This window comes from Solanum verrucosum, unplaced genomic scaffold (assembly GCF_900185275.1).
Source record: "Solanum verrucosum unplaced genomic scaffold, falcon-dt-bn FXZP01000278.1, whole genome shotgun sequence".
In the NCBI taxonomy this organism is placed as follows: Eukaryota; Viridiplantae; Streptophyta; class Magnoliopsida; order Solanales; family Solanaceae; genus Solanum; species Solanum verrucosum.
In genome coordinates, this window is record NW_026020332.1 from 1,114,120 (window position 1) to 1,121,836 (window position 7,717).

Below are 7,717 nucleotides of genomic sequence, written 5' to 3' on the forward strand. Positions count from 1 at the left end.
ATTTGAATAAAAAAAGAAACTGTTTATTTTGGGTATAACCTAACCTAAATTTTGACTTTTGTATACAATTTAACCATCTTTTATTTAAATACAAAATAGAACCTCAATTATGACTTTAATGAAGCATTTGAAAAAGAGATGGATACTAATATGTGATTACATGATGTGATAACATTGCCATTACATGTGAATAGTCATTACATAAATGTCAAACATTGGCTACAAAAATTCCTTTTTAAAATAAATATATTTTCAACAATAGTCTAGTTTGCGTGTGGTTCGTTTATACGCAATTTGGGTGGTGACATTTATTATTGATGGATGGTTATACAATATAATATAATGGTGGTCCTTATAAATTATTACTTTCTTTATTTTAATTTGTTTGCATAACTGTGACTTACTTTTCTTTTCAATCCGTCTCAATAAAATGACATATTTCTATATTTAGTAACAATTTAACTTTAAAATTTTCATTTTACCCTTAATAAAATAATTTATTACCACATAAACATGCATCACTTATTTTAGAGCACAAGTTTCAAAAAGGAACGGAAGGAGTACTAATTTTGCCCCCTAATTGATATAGAGGCCAGTTTTGCACAAGTTTCACAAGCTAATTAGGTTTTGTTAACCCTCACACGCAATTATTCAATAATTAGATCTTTCTATAATAATCAAATTGAGATATTATCATATATAGAATGTTAATGTGGACACAAGTGATCGCAGAATTATTATTATTATATATATCAACATTATCTTGCCATAGAATTAAGCCCTTAAACATAAATGGGAGAACTAGAAGATAATTACAAGGAAGTTCCTTCTGTCCAGGAGCTGGCCAAGAACAAACTAGTGACGATTCCATCGCGATATGTACGTGAATTTAGGAGTGGCAAATGAGCGAGTCGAGTCGAATATGAGTCGATCAAAAAATAAGTCAAATGAAAATGGGTAAGTTACTCGACTCGACTCACATTTTAAATGGGTAAAAACGAGTTACCCAAAGGATAATACGGGTAACCATATTTATCCATATTATAATAGAAATCTTGTTAAAAGCTTTAAAAACAAAAAAAAATTAATTTTTTTTATCACTTCACTCCACCCCTACCATCCCCCCCCCCCCCCTATCCTAAAAAAATGTAAAAAATAAAAATAAAAAAAATTCCACCCCACCCCTACCAGTCCCCCCCCCCCCACAACCCCCACCCCATCCCAAAAAAAATTAACAAAATTTAAAAAAATTTCATTAAATTTTTTTAAAAAAATTACCACCCACCCCCTACCAGCCCCCTACCCACTACCCCGCCCCCCCCACACCCCATCCAAAAAAAAAAAAACATAATTTTAAATTTTTTCACTAAGTTTTTTATAAAAAAAAAATTACTACCCCCCAGCCCCTACCCCCTACCACCCCCCCTTCACACCCCCTCCAAAAAAATTAAATTTCATTAAAAAATTTTAAATGTCTTTTTAAAAAAAAATTACCACCCCCTCCCTACCCCTCCCCCCTTCAACACCCCATCCCAAAATAAAATTAAAAGTTTTTTTAAAAAAAAATTACCACCACACCCCCTACCAGCCCCCTACACCCCCTACCCCTACCACCCCCCCTCCTCCACACCCCATCCAAAAAAAAATTAACAAAATTTTATATTTAAAAAAAATTACCAACCCACTCCCTACCAACCCCCCACCCCACTACCCCTATCCCAAATTAAATGTAAAAAAAAGTTTCATTTTTTTTTATAGATTTTTTTAAAAAAAAAGACCTTCTTACCTTTATCACTTTTTTTTTGTTTGCTTTTACCCATTTTATCCATTTAACTACCCACTTTTAAATGGGTAATATGGGTATTACTCGTTTTTTACCTATTTGTAAATGAGTTGGATACCCAACCCATTTAAAATGGGTAATATGAGCGGATATCCATATTATTTACCCATTTTGCCACCCCTATACGTGATGATCAGGACAGTTCATCAATCGCATCATATGATCGTAATAATAAGGAAGTTCCAGTCATTGACATGCAACGATTGGTCAATTCTAATGATCATGACATCATGAATCTTGAGCTTAACAAGTTGCATTTTGCAGCTTAACACTAGGGTTTCTTTCAGGTGACGTAGCTTGTTTGTCTTACTTAATTTCCTTTTAGTTCATTTTAAAAAAAATCTTTAGTCCTTTTTTGACAACTCCTTAATTCTAACTTTCCACATGTTTCAGTTGATTAATCATGGAGTTAGTTCTTCCGTGGTGGAGAAGATGAAACACGAGACTCAAAAGTTCTACGATCTTCCATTAGAAAAGAAGAAGAAATTTGAACAATCACCACGCGATGCAGATGGATTTGGACAGTTGTTCGTTGTCTCTGATGAACAAAAACTTGATTGGGCGGACCTTTTTTATTTGAAGACCGCACCTCCACATTTGCGGATGCCTATATTTTCCAAGCTATACCTTTCACTTAGGTACGTAATTAACATCATTCGCACCCTTCTATATTAAACACTAGAAAATAAGTAAGAGAATAACTTATTATGTAGAGAGACGATTGAAGAGTACACGGAAGAAATAAAGGAGCTAAGCATGAAAGTTTTGGAAATGTTGGGTAAAGCTTTGGGGATTAAAGAAAAAGAAGTGAAGAGTCTTTTTGAAGAAGGGATGCAATCAATGAGGATGAATTACTATTCACCATGTCCACAACCAGACAAAGTGATGGGATTTTACCCTCATTCTGATCCCTCTGCCATAAAAATTCTTCTTCAAGTCAATGAAACTCAAGGTCTTCAAGTTAAAAAAGATGGAATTTGGATTCCCATTTTACCCCTCTCTAACGCCTTCATAGTCAATATTGGAGATACTTTTGAGGTACTTCCCTCATTCTCTTCTCTTTATCTGTTATTCTTTTCTCTAAAGTTTTAATTTACGTGATCATATTTGACTGTATATTGAATTTTGAATATACACATATTTGGAAACTTGAGATCCAAGATCTAATTAGAAACCCAGGACATCAGACTCAACCCTCGACTTCGACCCATCACTCTAGACCCTAGATGAGAGACTCGAACCTAACTTGATGCTTGAGATCCGATAATGACCCGAGATTCAACCCCCAATCCAAGACCCAAATTTGACTAAGAATTCGAGACTCAAATCTCAAACCCTAGCTGAGGGCCTAACCCCAGCCCTAACCTTAGACCTAAATCGAGACTCTATTTTGATCTAGGACTCAAGCCCTAAGATCGACCCTCAAATTTGACTAGAAATGAGAGATCCAACCCTAACTTGGGACTCGAGAACGAACCCGACCTAAGACAGGAGATCTCAAAACCGACCCCAACCCAAGACTCGAGACCTAACATTAACCCTAACTTAAGACATAAGACTTTAAACCCAACTTATGACCTAACTTTTCTCGAGTCCCTAGACTCGACTTTGACCTAAAACCTATGAGACGCGACCTCGACTCATGATGACCTTGACCCTAACCCGAGACTTGTGACCTAAGTTTGATTGAGACCTAACCCCAACCCTGGACACGAGATCCTAGACCAGACACTAACTAGAGACTCAACTTGGACCCAAAATCCAAGACTCGACCCTGACTTGAGATAACCTCGACCCTGATTCGAGATTCGAGACCTGACTTTGACTCAAAACATTACCCCTACCTTGATGCGGGACTCAAAACCTGACTCTGACCCAAAACTCTCATCCCGATCCTGACTTGACTTTGTAGCCCCGTTCTTATATATATTTCTTTATTTATTTTTTACCAGATTTTCTCAAATGGAATTTACAAAAGTATAGAGCATAGATCAATGGTGAGCTCAGCAAAAGAAAGGATTTCAGTCGCAACATTTCAGAGTTGAAGATTGGATGTTATATTAGGTCCAGCAAGTAGCCTTGTTACAACTCATAATCCACCAAAATTCAAAACAATGGGAGCCACTGAATTTTATAGAGGATATCTCAACCGTGAACTTGTTGGGAAATCATATGTGGAAGCCATGAGAATTTATCACTAATGAAGATGATTCAAGAAATTAATTAGTAGTTGTATTAATGGTACGCACGTAAGTAAATCATTTGATATGAATGAAAAAGGATTAAAACAGAAATAAATAACATTGATATGTGTTCATTGTTAATATCATGACATTTCGAATAAATATGATGTGCATTAAGATTTAAATATTTGAATCTGAATACATATTCAAATTCTTATTATGTTGTAAAATATTGTATTAAGATTTGAATACTAAATGATTCAGACTATTTATTTTTTAAACATTTTGAATATATAAAAGTTTTCTTTATTTAAAATTAATAAAATTAAATTCAATAAAAATACTAAATTAACAAAATTATTTTTGAAAATTTTATGGTGATCGTGGAGTATGCTGATTGGGGAAATAACTAACGCTAAGCTAAATCGAGTAAGCTGATTTTGTGCTTTCTCAAATTTGCGCAATCAAATACAAACATAAAGTGATATGATAATACTCTCTTAGTTCATATTTACATGTCGTCCTTATTAAAAATAGATGTTTCTTACTTCCTTCGTCCCATTTTATATGAGGTAGTTTGACTCGGCACGGAGTTTAAAAAAAATGAAGACTTTTAAAACTTGTGGTTCAAAATGAATTATAGAAATTTGTGTGGCTGTAAATAATTTCATTAAGGGTAAAATAAACATTATATAATTAAATTGTTACTTAATATAGAAATGTGTCATTCTTTCTGGAACGGACGAAAAAAGAAAGTAAATCACATAAATTGGAACATAGGGCATTTCACAAAAACAATGCATAAATAACATTATTTTTCCATTTTACCTTTGAGAGTTATTTGTCTTAAAAATATACATTTGACCAACATAGAAAAACTAAGTAAATAATTCTTGTATATTGTCAAATTAATTAATCAAAATAAATTAATTTATGTTCATTGATTGAAAACTTGACTTTAAGGAAATACTAAATAAGAGTATAATGATAAACTTGCATAATTTCTGAAGTAACGTGTAATCTAAAAAGATGATAACCAAATAAAAACAAAAGAAGTAAAATGAAAATTGCTATCAGAACGGCCCTGCATATTTTTTGTATTCTTATGATTTTGCCTTTGATCTGCTTATTCCTGTGATGTTTTGGGGTTCAAGAGGATATTTTTCCAAGTAACTCGTGAGTAATGAATATGGTGGTTATCCAGAAATGTAATAGCCACTAAAATGTTTATTTGTTGATCAATATTTTGTTTGCCAATCAAATTTTTATTATTTCTTTGTTAGGTCCAAACTACTGAATGATTACCGAAAGACACTATCATCATTGTTTGTTGGATGACATTTTTCCTCTTTTTATTTTGTGAACTTTGTGCAACTCAAAATGTTAATGGATATACAAGAGTAGTGTGTTTCATTTATTAATCTCTCGATAAAATGTACTTCATCCATTTCATAGTAATTGTCCTTCATAATAAAAATAGTTATTCCGATTTATTTGTATAATTTATAAAATTAAGAGAATTTTATTATATCTTTCTTTTTCTATCTTAATATCAAATAATAAAACTTTAGTTTAAGAAAATACGTTTGCAGCTAAAGCTTTCTTAAAAGATATGTAAAGTCAAGAGTATTTAAATAATAAAATGGAAAAAAGTAAAATCTCTTGCATATAAAAGAAAAATGACATTGAAAGACACAAAGTTGAGCGCGTGCTCTACACGGGCAATCTCTATCTAGTCTAGATAGTATCAAGACTTTTGCGTCCCAACGTTCGATCAGATAAAGCTGTCCACTTTATATATGACCCACAACAAAAAGTTTTCAAACTAATTATTGTAGTAGGTCCTGCCCCTTTAATTTGATTAGGTAAAAGTCAATATAATGCATATTATTCACTTTAAAATTTGTTGCAAACACCGAAATCTAACTTTGACCCAGAATCCAAAACCTAGGTTTTGACCCTAACTTCGGACCGGACCTTGACTTGGGACCAGACTTCTAAAACTCAAACCCTGACTTATATATAGAAAAAAAAATAGAATAAATCAAAGCTATAACCGGCCACTAATGTAAAGCTAAATTGAAGATCATTTTCAAAATGGATTATACTAAATTGGTTTAAAATTAACCAAATATGAAATTATCTTGTGCTCAATCCTTAAAAATTTTGGCGAGTCATCGCTTTTGTAGGCCATATTTGACACCCCTACTTGTAGCCCTGGTCTTATATATATTCTTCTTTGTAATAAAATTTATTTATTTATTGGAGCAGATTTTGTCAAATGAAATATACAAAAGCATAGAGTATAGATCAGTGGTGAACTCAGACAAAGAAAGGATTTCGGTAGCAACATTTCAGAGTCCAAGATTGGATGGTTTAATAGGTCCATCAAGTAGCCTTGTTACTAGGTGCGGAGTTAGGATTTTCAATAAGGGGTTCAAAATTTGAAAAAATAGACACATAAAGTAGCCGAAGGAGGTTCGACATCTACAATATATATCTAAGAAATTATTTTAACCATGTATAAATAATATAATTTTCTATCTAAAAGAGTTCAAATGTACCCCTGAGTGTAAGTTGGCTCCACCACAACTTGTTACAGCTCAAAATCCACCAAGATTCGAAAAAATGGGAGTCACTGAATATTATAATAGATTTTTTAACCATGAACTTGTAGGAAAATCATATATGGACACCATGAGAATCACCAGAGAAGATGATTCAAAATATTAATTAGTACTTGTATTAATGGTACCTATGTAAGTAAATCCTTTGATTATGATCAAATGATTGATAATAACATATGTATAAAGATTTTACATTTGAATTTTTAAGACGTTAGGTAAGATATTGTATTAAGATTGAAATACTAAAAATTAAGCCTGTTTATTTTTTAAAACATTTGAATATGTAAAAGTTTTCTTTATTTAAAATTAATAAATAACCCTCAAATAGACTCTAAATTATTAAGTCGACCTCTAATTTTGTGTGTAATTAGAGAATTTAAACTATATCTATATATATATAATACTAAAAAAAAATAAAGAAAAATACTTCACATATATCATTTAATTTTTTAACGAGGGGGTGAGCATCAGCCTAAACTCCCAACACTTCACTGGTTAGGCATGACATTTTTTATTTAAACATTAATTTTTGTTTTCTTACTCCTTATTTCCTGTTTTGCCTTAATTTGTAAATTACTCCGTGTATATAGTTTAGTTTGTGTGTAGTTCATTTATACGCAATTCGGGTAGCGACATCTGCATATGAATGGTTATATAACGGTCGTCCTTATAAGTTTTTAGTAACTTATATAATGGTGGTATGATTTGACTAGTCACAAAATTTAAGAAAATAAAAAAAGACTTTTGAATTTTATAGTTTTAAACATGTCATATGGAAAATTGATATTAAAAAATTGTACATTCTTTTTTAAATAGACTACATTAAAAAATAATAATAAGACAAACAAATTGAAACTGTTTAAATTGTCCCACGTTATTGATGATATAACAAGGATATAACCATATATAGTATGCTTCTGGCGGTATCTAGATCTGCTTTATGGTCTTTGTTTGTCCTATTTTGCCCACCAATTATTATACTGACAGATTTATAATAGTTGTGGACACAAGTGAAAGGAAAGGGATGGTAGAGTTAATATAATATCAAATTATTCATTATTGGA

The 7,717-nt window shown here is 31.9% G+C and overlaps 1 pseudogene; it reads left to right on the plus strand.

Moving 5' to 3' along the window:
• The first annotated feature begins 792 nt into the window (after positions 1-792).
• LOC125836123 (protein SRG1-like) lies at positions 793-4,066 on the plus strand (annotated as a pseudogene).
• The last annotated feature ends 3,651 nt before the right edge of the window (positions 4,067-7,717 follow it).